Raw genomic sequence first — 13,967 nt, 5'->3', positions numbered from 1 at the left:
TTCTGAAGAAGTTGCTGTGACTGAAATAATTCCTCATTAAAAGCTGCAGCTAGAGCACACGTATTTATAAGGTGTTATAAGGATGCTGGCACAAATGATGCCATTTGTGATGGAACCAGGAGTGGCATCCACTCCCTAAGTAACATGCCTCTGGAAACCTGATGAACTTCAATAAATGTCAATAGTTGTAGAGGGACTTCAAGCCTTTTTGTTCATAAGACCTCTATAAGTTGTACTTGACTCAAAGGCAATCAACAACAACAACAACAACATAAGGATTCCAGCACAAATGATTGTTGTTGTTGTTATGTGCCGTCGAGTCGTTTCCGACTCATAGCGACCCTATGCACAACAGCCCTAAACCCTGCTCTATCCTGCGCCAACCGCACCGCCTCTGACACACCCATCCCGATTACCCCAGTCACTGAACAACAACAACAACGTAAGGATTCCAGCACAAATGATAGCTCATATAAAACTGATTTCTTCCAACTGATAAAGAAGATCCCAGAAAAATAAATATGTTTACTCTGGTAATACTGGTACCGTTAAAAAAAAAAACCAAACAAACCAATAACACCCTATTTAAAAATGAATCATAATTAATTACTATAATATTCAAAATTAATATGTATATACATCAATTATATTCTAGGGCAATTCACTTCAGTCCTTTGTTGAAGTTTGAATGACATATTAATGTGTATAACTCTGATTATCTATGAGATCTAATTGATTGTATGAAAATCTGATACCTAAAACCAAAATCAATTCACAAACAAATAAAACTTTTTAAAAGGAAAAAAATGTAATATGGGGATAAGATACATAAAAAAAGACAATAATCCAGTCTTTTTTAAGATTTATAGCACATAAAGAAGCATCATATGGAGTACAAAATCCTGCAAGAAGCTGAACTTGATTCAATTTATGTATATTAATGTAGTATGATCGTGTTTCTTGATATTTCCTCATTAGTTACAAAGAAGAAAATTCTGGTAAGTTTCTGGAAAATAATGACTCTCCTAACAGTTTGAATAATTTAGAAGAGGCTTTCTTTGACAAACAGTACACTAGCAATGCAAATCTCTTTTTCTCTTTTGGAAGTACTTTCTACTTCTTCATCACTTTCATGTTCCACCCACTCTCCTTCACCTCCTACTCAACATTTTCAAATTTGTCTCTCCTCCTTCTCCAGTTCTGGTTTTTACTTGCTTCCAACGAATACATAAAATTCTTCACAGTCTTCTAAAATACTAGCTTACATTTCTGGAAATGAATTTATATCACTGTCTCTTAATTATGCTTTACTGGAAAGAACTGATTAAATCGTAACTCAATTATTCAATCATTTTTCAGCTGTTCAAATGTATTAACTTTCTCTATACATTGATGAAAAAATATGAATATAATTAATAACTAGTAACTCAATATTCTTACTGAAATCCTTTAAGAGTGAAGTAGAGATTAATATGATAATTTGACTTCAGGCCCATGAAATAAATATTTGTTTATGCCATTTGACGATGGTTCTGTGTTTTTTTAAAAAGGAAATATCTGAGCATAAATTAAAAGTGAATTTTAAAAATTATAATTTTTGTTCTTATTCTTCCAAAAAATGATATTCCAATATCATACTGAAGCCCTGAAAAAAATTAAATTTGATTAAAGGTTTCAACAATTATTTATTTGATTCCTCCTTATGGATCTGGTATTGTACTAGACGTTATAGAGAATAAATGTTCAAACAAAAGACAGTTTAAAACAAATAAACATTTGTTTTCTTCTCTCCCTCTACTTCAAGTCTATAGAACAGTTAATAAAAACAATAAAATGAATGTTTATTTACTATTTGGTTAATGTCTCCAAGCTCCTGTGTTTCTCTTTCCCTATCAAATCATTAGAGCTCTTTGAATGTATTTGCTTGTTATATCTCTTTGTCTCTTTTTGTTTCTAGATTAGTAACAAAATCTAATTTAGTTAACTCTTTTTAATTTATCAGATAATTTTTTGAAGCAAAATCATATAGGGAAGAATACCCTATAAGCAAACATGTTTCCTTAATTGTATCAATCATAAGACAACTAACAGGGACATCTTGTGGCCTAGTGGCAGGAAGCTTTACTGAAATCCTGAAGGTGAGTGATTTTAATCTACCAGATGTTCGGTTGGAGAAGGAGGAACAATCTCTTCCTGTGCTACACTCATCTTTTAAAATATTTGACAATTTAAAAAAGAATTTTGAAATTATTTTTGCTTTTATCCTCATTTCTGTAAGTGACTTTAACATCCATTAATAATCTCAATATCCATGGAAACACAAGTCAAGGAATCAAAATACATGTTGCATTAGGATAAACTATTGCCAAATGTGTTATATATCAATATGCTAAAGTGATAGGTTATTACTTTAAAGCTAATGTGCAGCTGATACCAGTCATGGTCTTTTCAATTGCTTTCTATGTATTTGAAAGCTGGGAAGTGACTAAAGATGATATAAGAAGAATTAATGCTTTTGAATTGTGGTTTTAGTAGAGTACTGAATGTCCTATGAGCTACTGAAAAACTATCCATGTTCCTCTACTCTTCATAGGATTTTGAAACTCTAGCTGTAGATGATCAAAGAATATAATCTTCAATATGAATTGCATCTCACGGTCAAGAAAACAAAGATTCTTACCACTCGACTTATAGCCATCATGGTAAATGGAAAAAAAGATTGAAGTGTCAAAGATTTTATCTTCTTTCAAAGGCAGCTACCAAAGATGGTGGAGTTGTCAGTCCTGATGCTGGATGGCTGAGGCCCTCTCCTGTGCCACCTGGCAGCCATTGTGGCCAAGCAGGTGCTGATGGGCCAAAAGGTGATGGTCACGTGCTGTGAGGGGATCAGAATTTCTGCAGGAATAAATTGAAGTACTTGGCCTTCCTCCATAAGTGAATTAATACTAACCCATTCCTTCTTGGCCCCTAGCCACATCTTTTGGCGGACAGTTTCCACACAAGACCATGCGTGGCCAGGCTGCCTGGACTACCTCAAAGTGTTCAACGGGATCCCACCTCCCTATGACAAGAGAAAGTGGATGATGGTCCTGTTGCCCTCAAGGCTGTGCAGATCAAGCCCACTCCTAAGTTTGCTTCCCTGGACCACCTAGCTCACAAGGTGGGCTAGAAGTACCAGGCAGTGCTGGCCACACAGGAGAAGAGGAAGGAGAAGGCCAAGATGCATTACCAGAAGAAGAAGCAGATCATGAGGCTACGAAAAGAGGTGGAGAAGATAATGGAGAAGAGGATCAGCAAGTACAAGTACACAGAGGTCTTCAAGAGCAATGGTTTCCTGGTCTGAGCCCAATAAGACACTTAATTCCTTAAAAAAATATAAAAAAGGTATTATATTAATTGACACAATCAATTGGTTACTAGCACAATTAGTCACACTTGGTACCAGCAGTCGGAAAATAAGGAGGTATATTGTGCTTGGAAATTCTGTAGTCAGCGACTTTTTCAAATTATTGAGGAACAATGATATCAGTTTGAGGACTAAGGTCTGCCTGATAAAAACTATGGTCTCCCTAATCACTTGCTATGCATCTGAGAGCTGAGCAATGATTAAGGATGACAGAAGAAGACAAATGCCTTTGAGTTGTAGTGTTGTAAAATAATAGAGAATATCCCATGGACTGCCAAAAGAACAAAAACACATCTTGCAAAAAATGCAGCCAGAGTCCTCCTTGGAACAAAAAATAGTGAAGCTTCAGCACACATGCTTTGGTAGTATTGCTAGGAGAGGCTATCCCTTGGAGACATAATGCTCAGAAAGATGGAGGGTCAGCAAAAGATAGGAAGACCCGCAAGCAAATGAAGTGGCTCCTGTAATGGATCCTAGTGTGTCAGGAAACACGTAGGACAATGTTCCGATCTGTTGTTCATAGGGGTACTGTGGGTCTACATGACTTGACAGTACCTAACAACAACGACTGAAAGTAAAACAAGTATGTCTTGTAAAGTCCTCCTCAGAAGGAAAAATGGTATAATGTGGTCTCATATACTTTGGATGTACTGACAGAAGGGGCAATTCCTTAGAAAAAAAACATCATGCTGGAAGAAGTGGAGGGTCAAAGAAAGAGAGGAAGACCTTCAACAAGATAAATTGACAATGACTCTGCCAATGGGCTCTGTCATGAGGGAAATTGGGAACATAGCAAAAGATAAGACAAGGTTTTAATCTGTTGTTTATAGTGCTATAATGAGTTATACTCAAATCAATACTACATAACAACAATTATCTCAAAAAAAATCATTGCACAAGATTCAAGTCATGGCATTTCAGTTGCTTCATATGGATGCGGAAGTTGAACAATGAATATGAAAGATAAAGAATTATTGATACCTTTGAATTGTGATATTAACCAAGGGTGTTGAATGCTTCATTGAATCTCAAAAGATTAAACACTCCTGTCTTGGAGGAAATGCAACCAGGAAGCTCCTTTGAGGGGAGGATGAAGAAATGTTCTCGTCCATACTTTAGGCATGTTACAGACATTAATGCCTTGAATGAAGATATAAGCTAGCATAAGAAAAATGTCAGTAAATGATAAGAATATCCTCAGTAAGATGCATTGAAACAGTTTGAGCAGAGTGGAGATGTCAAAGATAGCACATAACAGAGCAAAGTATTCATCTGTTGTCAAATCAAGGACAACTAAAAGCAACATCAAATGATCTTACATTTGCTAAAATGAAACACTTTATTGAATATTGCAAAATGATATTTTTCTAATTCTAATATTATAATAAAATGTGCAAGGAGCTTGAGTCTGAAAATCAAAAGAGCAGAACTTGCTCGGTATTTCCTAAGCTCAAGGAACTAAGTAACAAATTGAAGCTATGAGATGTAATACTTAAGGATGCTATGGGAAGAATATGAATGAAGCATTATAAAAGAATTTTTTTTATCTTTTCAAAGGGAAGAATGAACTGGAGGGAAGGGGTGGGCAGGGAGAAACGTGCAATAATGAATTAATGGAAATACAAAATCTCTAAATTTTCATTAAAATTAATAATAATAATATAATAAAAGAATATGGAAAGAGTAAATAGTCTCTGTACCAAAAAGAATTAGATGACACAGAAGAATTTCATGGAATAACTTATGATCAAGAGATAATAATGATAAAGGAGGAAGTTCAAACTGCTCTGAAGGACATATCAAAAAAATAAGGCTCCAGGAATTGAAAGAATACCGATTGATATATCTCAACAAACAGATGTTGCCCTGGATGTGCTCATCAGGTTATGCCAAGAGATCTGGAGGACAACGACCTATCCAAGTGAATAGAAGATATCCATTATTTATGACCTGACTGAGTTTGGAAATTATCAAATAATATCACTAATATCACATGCAAGCAAACTTCTAATGAAAATTATCCAAAATGACTGGAGCAATACATTGACAAAGAACTACTAGAAAAATAAGCTAAGTTTAGAAGAGGTCATGGCACTAGAGACATTATGACCAACGTCAAATGAACCTTGGCAGAAAGCAAAGAGCACAAGAAGAATGTCTGTATTCCATTGACTATGCAAAGGCATTTGATTGTGTGGCTCACAACAAATTGTGGCTAATTTTGAGGAGAAAGGGAATCTCAGAACACTTGATTGTGCTCATGTGAAATTGATTTGCAGACCAGAAAGCGGTCCCCAGAACAGAACAAGGAAACACTGCATGGTTCTAAATCAGGAAAGGAGAGTGTCAGAGGTGTGTCCTGTCTCCATACATTTCAATGCATATGCAGAACAGAACATTTGGGAGGCTGGACTTTATGAGGAGGACTATGAAGGTCAGGATTGGAGAAAGACTCATCAACAACCTACATTATGCAGATGACACAACCTTGCTTGCTGAAGCTAAGGAGGACCTGAAACGCTTGCTACAGGTCAAGGACTGTCGTTTCCATGTATTGATTGAAGTTCAACATCAAGAAAACAAAGATTCTCACCACTGGTCGAATTGGCAACATAATTATAGATGGATTGAGGTTGGTAACAATTATAGCTTGCTCAGTTCCACAATCAACACTCTTTCCATCACCGGTCAGTAAATTTAAAAAAAAAACAGCACTAAGAAAATCTGCTGTCAGGGACCTCTCCAGAGTACTGAGAAGCAATGATTTCAGTCTAGAGACTAAGGTGTGCCTGATTCAGGTTATGGTGTTTGCAATTACTTGCTATACATCAGAAAGCCATATAGAATAACTAAAGGTGACAGAAGAAGAATTGATGCCTTTGAATTGTGGTGCTGAGAAGAAAGTAAGTCTGTCTTAGAGAGCAGGAAACCAAGTTTCTCCTTGGAGGATAAGATTTTGATGCTCTGTCTCACATACGTGGGGCATGTGGCCAGGAGGGACTGATCCTTGGAGAAAGAAATAATGCTTGGATAGGCAGAGTGACAGAGTGGTGGATTGATACAGTAACTGAGAAATGGGGGTGGGCACGTCACAGTCAGTGAGACTGGCTCAGGATAGGGCAGCTTTCAGAGCTTTTGTACATAGGTTGCTATGAGTCATAGGCAGCTCGATGTCATCCTTTGTTATTAATGTTATTGAATATCAAGTTTGGAACTGACTCACAGCTGACTTAGATAATATTATATATAATATCTGCTCAACAATTCAACTCACTTGTTTAACCAGAAATCTCTAATATAGATGTTACTGTGTGTATTGAAAAGCTATGAATTGCATGGGAGAATACTGATTGCTCATCTTTATTTTACAGAACAGTTTGTGGATTCAAACCACTAGCCTGTGGAGTAGCAGGACAACACCTATCTTACTTAGCTGTTGGCAAAACACATAGAGATTTGTGCTATTGCTCAAGAGACCATGCCTCTCTCAGGATCAGAATCCTCCCTTTGCCATGAGAGAATGATGTATTATCTTCTCTCCTGCTTGAGAAATGTGCTAGAGAGTCAGGTATGAATCAATTCTGATGGTACAGCAATGAATGTGAATATATATATTTAAAATCTCACTGCTATAGTGAGCTCCAACTGATAGTAACTTTCCAAACAGTTTTCTCTTTTAAATATTTATAGCCTTGGAAACTGATGGAGGGTCTACATGAGTTGAAATCAATTGATTGGCAGTGGGTTTGTTTTTAATATACAAATATAATAAACAGCTGCCACCTACAAATTTAAAACTTTACCTTGTTTTTCCATAATTTTCTATTTATTACTGTGTTGATTCTTCTTTAATTTATTTAATTAGCATTTATTAATAATTATCATTTGCTTGAATGTCTGTTTGAGACAAAGAATTAATTAGTCTACAAATGAAAATAAGTCAAAGAACATGGTCTGTTGAATTAACTTAGGAGAATCCTTTCTAAAGTTTATATCCAAAAGTATTTATATATATCTGCTGAGCCAGCATTAAAAAATCATTTAATCTAAATCTTAGTTTATAAATTTTGTTTACCACTAAAAATTTTGGAAAGTGTTCCTGCAAGAAATGATCAGGATATGTGAAAACACAAAATAAGCTTGAAATACCTTGTGCCAGAAACCAAGTGGTGTGCACAGAAAAATGTGTCTGACGCATGATTCTGGACTTTGGAGGACTTTTCTTGCATAAATCTAGGAAAATGCGCAAAACAAGATATGAAGTTAATGTCCTATAACAGGATATTTTCTGGTTTTGAAATTCTTTTTTATTGGTTTTTATAGTCTTATTCACATACTTCGAGTTTCATTCATGTACATTGTGGGGATTTGGGGGCAGTTGAGTTAATTGATCTTTGACAAGCAGATGAAACCCATTAAAAAGGGAAAAAACAGCCTCTTGAACAACTGGTGCTGGCCAAATTGAATACGTATCTACAGAAAACTGAAACAAGATCTGCAACTTCTATAAAACCAGAGGGAAAAACCTTATTCACACATTTATTGTTGCTGCTACGTGCTGTTGAGTAGCTTGTGATTCTCATTTATGAGAAAAATCACCCATCAAACATAACCAGAAATGCACATCTAGGAGAGAAGAAACTACATGAACAAGCCCTTCATAGAAGATGGCTAATACACTCAAAAAAGTCACATGAATACATGATTAGGATCCCTGCTTTTGTTGTTAAGTGCTGTCAAGTCGAGCAGGACTCTTATGAACAAAAGACCTGAATCCTATTCTAGAACTATCATCATTTTCTCTAAGTTCATAGAGTTTCCAGAAGCCTGTTGTTTAGGAAGTAGATGCCACTCCTGCTTCCAATTTTGTCTTAGTCTGGGAGCTCCACCAAACACTGTGTACCATCTGTAACCATTATAGCATTTGACACACTAGGGGCATAGAGTTCAACATCATAGCAACCCCAAGTTACCTCAGTACAGAAAATTGACAGACAAGCGTTGTACCACTTAAAAGAATGTTAATACCAAACAAAATTAATACCATGCCTGAAGGTTGCAGGCTTAAGGGCCCAACCTACTTTTTTTTTTCCCCAACCTACTTTTAAATACAGAGGCCCTCCACCAGGTCCTGTTGACTCTAAACAAGAGGCTTTCGGCCCAATACTCATTGTTAGCTAAATCCAGCAAATCAAGTCAAATCATCTCACACAGCTAGGATGACTAGCAACTGTAACTGTTGTATTATATGCCATTGAGCCTACTGTGGCCCTATCCTCGGCCATCCTCATGATCTCCAATATACTTGAGTTGTCTTCACTGTGCCAGTCTATCTTGTTGTTTGGTGCTGGTTGGTTCAGGTTTTTTTCTTATTTAAAAAGAAAATTATATTGGTTTGCATACAAAGTTCATATACATTGTGTTTCACACTATTCTTCATTCACATTGTGTTTCATACAATCATATTCGTTATGTTTTCTAAACCCATCAACCTTTGAATAATCTTTCATTTATTTTCATTCATTTAAATATTTCATTTGCATTAATCTAATTTATATAATAATTCATATATATTTTCTAAAATCATGGCATCTAACAACAATTACTATTGATCTATGCCTATTATTATCCCATCTTTTTGTATCCCCATTGAATTTTTCTTATTTGTTCACACAACCCCAACTGCAAAGTAAACTCTGCTTTTCTAGTGATTTCCACTCTTCCATTTTTCCTGCCACTTTCCCTTTTACCTTCCCCCTTCTGGACATTTATATACAGCTTAATAGTTATCCTTCTTTTATACAGTAATAGTCTTAAGCAGTATTGGTCCCTATGAGACTGAGTTCATTCACTTATAATATTCTCAACTCACCTATGTTCTGTAATATTTTACAGAATAGTTATTTGTTAGTGTTGCATTGTGTAAATATACCACAATTTTCAATCTACTTGTTTGCTGAGTATTTGGACTATTTCCATATTCTTCTCATTGTGACTAAAATTGCTATGAAAATACATGTATATATCTCCTTTTGTACCTCAGTACTAATTTCCTTGGGGTATGTTACAGTAGTGCCATAGCTAGATCATATAAGATTTATATGATTTGTTGTTGTTGTTTTTTTGGTTTTTTTTTAGAAAACACTAATTTGCCTTCCAAATCCCACCAGCAGTACATTGCTTGCTGTTAAAATTTTATACTGATACAGGGGTGAGATGATATCTTACTGTTGTTTTAATTTACATCATTCTGATTGCCAATGATTTTGAGCATTTCTTCATGTATCATAGGTCATGCAAATGTCTTGCTTTAAGAAAAGTCTTTTCATATCTTTTGTGTATTTTGCTATTGGGTTGTTAGTGTTTCTCTTGTAGAAACTCTAGAGTATTCTGTAATCTTTTATGAGACTCCTGTCTGAGATGTTATCGCTAATTTTTTCCCCCAGTGTATCCGTTTTCTTTTCACCCTCTTGGAAAAAGGTTTTGATGCATATCATTCATAAGTTTTATCTATTCCTTGTTGTACATTTCTGGATATATTTGTGAGCCTTTTTATGCTATAGGCTAAGGCTTCTATGTTGGCCCCATTCTGTCTCTTATAATCCTTATGGCTTTGGGCTTTAACCTAGGTCTCTTGTTCATTTTTAATAGATTTTTGTATATGGTATATGTGGTGTTAGCCTAAAGTTGGCTTCTTTTAGCCATTACAGTTAGCTCCCCTCTAGTCTACAGCTACATTAACTGCAGACACATGGTCTTGAAATTGTCAACTGTTGGGTCTAGGATAAGATAAAGAGTGCTTCCCACACTGGGCTGCATGCCTTGAGTCAGAAAAGACTTGAAGGAGACTGGAGCAAGACCCTGGTGGTGGAGAGACTGTGGCATTGCTGTAGGGGAAACTACCACAAGGTAAAAAAGGAGGTTCCCTGAGAAAAAGGTCACAGTTAAAGGTTTTTGCTGTTCTTCCTACATACTTAAAGGAGAAACAAATAAAAGATCATTATTATCCGCTTTTTGCTCTGGAGCAATGAAAGGATGTGTTATTCTCACTCCCTCTGTTCCTTTCAGAGATAACGCTCATGGTATTGTGCCTCCATGTCCCCTTTCCTTCTACCTAGACAGTGTGTTTAGGAAGTAGGAGTGGCATCCACTTGCTAAATAACATGCCTATGGCAATCCTATGAATTTTGTTCTATGTTGATAGTTGTAGAAGGGGCTTCAAGCCTTTTGTTCATAGGGTTGTTATGAGTCATGCTCTGCTCGAAGGCAATCAACAAGAACAATAGACAGTGTTATGTGGTTCTTGTTCATTTTTCTGCAGATAGATATGTAGTTTTGCCAGCATTATATGTTGAAGCAGTTGTCATTTCATCATTTAATAGGTTTTGAGTCCTTCAAATACCAATTGACTTAAGGTAGATGAGGGTTTTTTTTAATTCTATTCCATTGATCTGCGTGTCTGTCATTATACCAACACCATGCTGTTTTGGTTACTATGCCTGGGTAGTAAGTTTTGAGATTATGGACTGCTATGGAGTTCTGGTGGTCTATTGGCAAGAAGCTGTGCTGCAATCCTAAAGGCGTACAGTTTGACACCATCAGACTCTCCATGGGAGAAAGATGGACAATCTCTTCCCATGTGCTTAAATTCCTCTGAAAACTTGCTGAAAGTTCAACAATGGATCAGTTCTGACTAGATGATAAACAACAACAGTGCCTCCCACGTCATTATTGTTTTATGAAAGAGCTTTGCTTATTTCCAAATAAACTTGACAATTGCTTTTTTTTTAACTCTGACAAATGAGATTGATAGCTGTATTGGAATTGCATTGAATGTGGAGGTTGCTTTGGGTGGTGGTGGTATTATGTGTTGTAGAGTCACTTGCGACTCATAGCAACCCTATCAACAGCCCTAAACTCTGCTCTGTCCTGTGCCAATCACACTGTCTCCAACACCCCCATCCCGATTACCCCAGTCACTGAATCAATCTACCTCATAGAGGGCCTTCCTCTCCTTTGCTGTCCCTTCGCTCTCCCAAGCATGATGTCACTCTCTAAGGACTGGTTCCTCCTTACAACATATCCAAAGTACATTAGATGAAGCCTCAGAATCATTGCCTCCAAGGAGCTATCCAGTTTAACCCTTTCTAGGATGAATCTGTTTGTTTTCCTAGCAGTCCATTGTACCCTCAATACTCTTCTCCAGCACCACAGCTCAACATCACCAATTCTCCCTCTATCCTTCTTAGTCATTGCCCTACTCTCTGATGTATAATAAGTGATTGCAAAGACTATGGCCTGTATCAGACGCACCTTAGTCTCCAGAGAGACACCATTGCTCTTCAGAACTTTGGAAAGTTTCCTAACAACAGACTTTCCCATCTCAATATGTCTTAATTTCCTGGCTACTGGTGCCAAGAGTGTTGATGGTGGAGCCAAACAAACTAAAGCTGTGAGCAATCTCAATCTCTTCACCATCCATCCTGATGGTGCCAAGTGGTCCAGTGGTGAGAATCTTTGTCTTCTTGACATTGAGCCTCAATCCATATTGAAGGCTTAGGTCCTTGACCCTCTGTAGCAAGCTCTTCAGGTCCTCCTCAGTTTCAGCAAGCAGGGTTGTGTCATCTGCATAACGCAGATTGTTCATAGATCTTCCATCAATCCTGACACCATATTTCTCCTCATAGAGCGCAGCCGCCTGGATAATCTGTTCTGCATACAGGTTGAAAAGGTATGGAGACAGGACACATCCCTGGCATACCCCCTTCCCAATTTTGAACCATGCAGTGATTCCTTTCTCTGTTCTGATGACTGTCTGTTGATCCAAGTATAGGTTTTGCATTAGCAGGATCAAATGTTCTAGGATTCCCATTCTTCTCAGAGTCAACCACAGTTTGTTATGCCTCTGCATAGTCAATGAAACACGGATATACATTCCTCTGGTATTCTCTCCTATGGTATGTATATACAATGCTTTTGGTAGGATGGTCATTTTCACAATGTTTAGTATTCGTAACCATTAACAGGGAATAGTTTTCAATTTAGATTTGTTTCTTTTATTAATATTTTGTAGTTTTCCTTACAAAAGTCTTTAGTGTCTGCAGTTAGGTTTATTCCCCCAAATTTTATCATGTGTTCGCTATTATAAATGGTATCACTTTCTTAGTTTCCTTTTCCATTATTTTGTTCCTTTGGAGAAGTCCCACTGATTTTTGTATATTGATCAGGTTTCTTGCTACTATGCTAAATTTATCTACTATGTTTAACAGGTTTTTGTTGTTGTGGTATTTTGGGGTTCTTCGTGTACACTATCACATCATTTACATATAGAAATCATTTTACCTCCTTTTTGTCTATTTGCATACCTCTTATTTTCTTTCCTTGTCTTGTTGTACTAACAAATACTTCTAGTACAATATTCAGAGGTAACAGTGGACAGCTTTGTCTGGTCTCTGTTCACAAAAGGAATGTGTTTGTCCCTTGAGGATAATACTGAATCTTGGTTTTGCATATATACTTTTAACTCTTTTGAGGAAATTATCTTCTATTCCTAATTTTGTGCATATTTTAATCAGGAAGTAGGGTGTTGAATTTTATCAAAGACCTTTTCTGCATCAATTGGTAGAATCATGTGGTTCCTGTTCTTTAATTTGCTAATGTGACGAATTATGGTTTTTGTCTTGTATTGAACCATCCTTGCATTCCTGTTATAGTCCTGCTTAGTTAAGATGAATAATTTCTTTTTACATACTGTTGGATCATGTTGTCCAAGATTTTGTTAAGGAATTTTACATCTGTGTTTCTGAGAGATACTGGTCTTTAGATTTCTTTTTAGTGAGGTTTTTGCTTGGTTTTATTATTAGGGTAGAGTTTACTCCATAGAAAGACTCTGAAATAATCCTTCTTTTTCTGTATATTTTTTAAAAAATTATTTCAATAGAATAGGTGATAAGTGTCATAGGTAAGTATCTGAAAACTTGCTGAAAGTTCAGTAATAGCTCAGTTCTGACTCGATGTTATACAACAACAACCATGCCTCCCATTAATTTTTGATAGAATTCAACCTTGAAGCCATTAGGCCAGGACTTTTTTTTTTTTTTTGTGGGAGGAGTCTTTAGATGACCTACTCAATTTCTGTCTTTTTTTTTATGATGAACTTTTTTTCACCTGTTCTGTATTTATCTGTGTTAATCTGAGTAGAATGTATGTTTCTAGGAATTTGTCCATTTCCTCTAGATTTTCAAGTTTATTGGAGTAAAAATGTTCATATTAGTCTGATGTGACCACATTAATTTCTTATTCAAGTTATTTATGTGTTCTCTTTCTTTTAATTTATTAAATTTGCCAATGGTTTGTCTATTTTATTGACCCTTTCAAAGAATCAGCTCCTGATCTTACTGATGGTTTCAATTGTTTTGCTGTTCGCTATATCGTTAATTTCAGACCTTCTGCTTCTAATTTTCTTTATCTCGAGGCTTTGAGATTAGCTTGTTGTCCTTTTTCTACTTTATGGATGTTTACATCATTTATTTTGCTTATTTCTTCATTTTTTATCTGCCTA

General features: G+C 36.1%; 1 pseudogene; it reads left to right on the top strand.

The window, feature by feature from the left end:
- Positions 1-2,765: 2,765 nt before the first annotated feature.
- On the top strand, positions 2,766-3,343 carry LOC102864469 (annotated as a pseudogene).
- The last annotated feature ends 10,624 nt before the right edge of the window (positions 3,344-13,967 follow it).

This window comes from Elephantulus edwardii, unplaced genomic scaffold, assembly GCF_000299155.1.
Source record: "Elephantulus edwardii isolate Elephantulus edwardi_28Jun2011 unplaced genomic scaffold, EleEdw1.0 scaffold00078, whole genome shotgun sequence".
Lineage (NCBI taxonomy): Eukaryota > Metazoa > Chordata > Mammalia > Macroscelidea > Macroscelididae > Elephantulus > Elephantulus edwardii.
The sequence above is the reverse complement of the archived record's forward strand: the minus strand, read 5'-3'. Positions and strand labels throughout refer to the sequence as shown.